The sequence below is a fragment of the Verticillium alfalfae genome, genomic scaffold, assembly GCF_000150825.1.
Source record: "Verticillium alfalfae VaMs.102 supercont1.3 genomic scaffold, whole genome shotgun sequence".
NCBI lineage: Eukaryota > Fungi > Ascomycota > Sordariomycetes > Glomerellales > Plectosphaerellaceae > Verticillium > Verticillium alfalfae.
The window spans coordinates 2,702,820-2,704,692 of NW_003315036.1; positions in this window are offsets into that span (position 1 = coordinate 2,702,820).

The window sequence follows — 1,873 nt, forward strand, 5'->3', positions numbered from 1 at the left end:
CCAGACTGTAGGTATTCCATTGCCCTGAACCTCTACATATGGGCTGTCTCTCGAAACCTTGGTTGATTGCCTGTCAATTTGTGTGGTTTCGCCTTGGTGAGGTGAGGAATCTGCTTCGTGTACGTGGGTGTTGAGCGAGTGAGGAGTGTCTCCCGCCACGATTAATGCATGCCAGCCATGGGCACCAGTCTTACAGTTGCCCGATCCTCCCGAGGCGCTCGCTTTGGCTGCGGGGATGACGCTGATGCTGACTGACGATGGAGGAGGAGCCAGGTGACACGGTCGAGGGGCTCTTTCGACGCTGTGTGCCAGCACCGTCATTGACGACGTTCCTGGAACAACATACCCTTGGCATGGGTGTTGCGACGCTTTGTCAGGAGATCCCATTCTCCGGCCCCTTTTTTTTCCATGTGTCACCGCCAATTCTTGAGTTCAACTCTTGGCTACGGTAGAGGCGGCGAGGACGATGCACCAACCATCTGAAAGAGGTGACTTGGATGATCAGCGTTTCCGCGAACGAGCAACTCTCTCGTCCTGACCCTGACTGACTCTGGCCAGTCTCCCTGTCGATTTCATGTCTTGCCCACTTTCTCCCTGACCGCCGCGCGCCCCTTCTGATCAATTTGGCTCCAGTCGTTGCCCCTCAGGCCAATCTCTCGTCTCGCATCTCGGACATTCTTCTCTGCCATTTGCCAGCTTGGCTGCCGTGTACCGAAGGCTGTTTTGGGGGGGGGCAGGCGAATGGCCTGGAGGGGAGGGCCCCATGTCCAGGACAGGAACCTACCACAAAGGGACAGCGAGGAGGGCAAGGGGACACTCGGGCTCAGGGACACTACTACACCACCACTGTGGTGGGTTAATCAGAAGATACGTACCTCTCTCGCAGAACCTTGCTGCACCCAAGGTAGGTACCTATCTGGGTGCCTTACCTAGGTGGGAACCTGCCTAGGTCCGGTACCTAGGTAGGTAGGCAAGAGAGAGAAGGGTGGAGGGAACACCTAAGGTACCTTAGGTAGGTACACGAAGTCGCTCACTTACCGTACCTTACCTTAGAGAGCACGTTCTCAGTAAAGCCTGATTCCGCCAACTTTTCTTCCCCATCGCTTCCTCCCTCCCACCACTGCATTGCGATCCTCGGATTTCCACACCCCCTTCTGCGGCGCCTTGCCCCCTTCCTCACGCCCCCGGACTTGCACCAGAAACAGACACTGCTGGCCGCCCACCTTTAGTTTCACACCCGTCTGCCGTCACTGGTAAACAGGGTGGAGGGCATCTCTCTTTTCGCCTCTTTGGCGCCCGAAGCCCTGCCCCCGCCTCTCCTCTTGCGCCCTGGTCCCCCCTGCACTCAAATCGCTGCCTTATCCGGGTGCGAATGACATAGTACACGCTGTCATTGCTGTTTCTGCCCTGTCCACTAACTTTTTTTTTCTTTCTGGTCTCACACCCATCCAGTCCATCCATGCCCTGGGGGCCGACTTGTCTCTGACACGGACCCAGGAGACAGAGTCACTCTACTCTGTTTTGCTCTGCTTTGCTTCACTGTGCAGTACTTGGCTTTGCTTCGCTGTCAAGGTAACCCACTTTTCGTCGGTGTGGTTTCCTCGAATCCAACCCACTGCTCACCTTGGTATCGGTTTCCCTCGCATTCCACCTGACCTTGCCTCGGGCCTGGGACAGCAATTCGGACGCCTTGTACTCTGTCTGGGCGCCTCCTTTTCCCATCTGTTTGGTGCTTGGCTGGTACATGGCATGTCCTGCCCCGGCCCCCAAGCTCCAGTCATCATCAGCAGTCGCGCTTGAGCGCCAGCGCCACTACCGCCGTCATCAGCAAGGCACATACAATGTACGTTCCTGTGTGCCAATCTTTCTTTAT